Source organism: Propithecus coquereli, unplaced genomic scaffold (assembly GCF_000956105.1).
Source record: "Propithecus coquereli isolate 6110/MARCELLA unplaced genomic scaffold, Pcoq_1.0 Scaffold122, whole genome shotgun sequence".
NCBI lineage: Eukaryota > Metazoa > Chordata > Mammalia > Primates > Indriidae > Propithecus > Propithecus coquereli.
In genome coordinates, this window is record NW_012136303.1 from 4,232,190 (window position 1) to 4,232,686 (window position 497).

Here is a 497-nt window from a genome sequence, read left to right on the forward strand (position 1 = left end):
GATACCATGTTACTTCAATTAGAATGGCGATGATTAAAAAGTCAAAAAACCCAGATGTTGGTGTGGATATGGTGAAAAAGGAACACTTATACACTTTACTAATTTACACTGGAATGTAAATTAGTACAACCTCTCTGGAGATCAGTACGGAGATTTCTCAAAGAACTAAAAGTAGATCTACCATTTGATCCTGCAATCCCACTACTGGGTATCTATGCAGAGGAAAATAAATCATTATAGCAAAAAGATAGCTCTACTTGTATGTTTATCACAGCATAATTCACAATCACAAAGACATGAAATCAACCTAAGTGCCCATCAACCAATGAGTGGATTAAGAAAATGTGGGGGTCACGTGGCTCCAGGTGTGGCCTTGGAAGAAAAACTGTCACTGAGGAGTCATGGTGGGGCTGGGGCTGCCACCACAGCACAGAGAGGTTCAGGAGCACCCGGCAGCCAAGGGAAAACTGAAGACCCAAAACTCCAAGCCTTCTCTA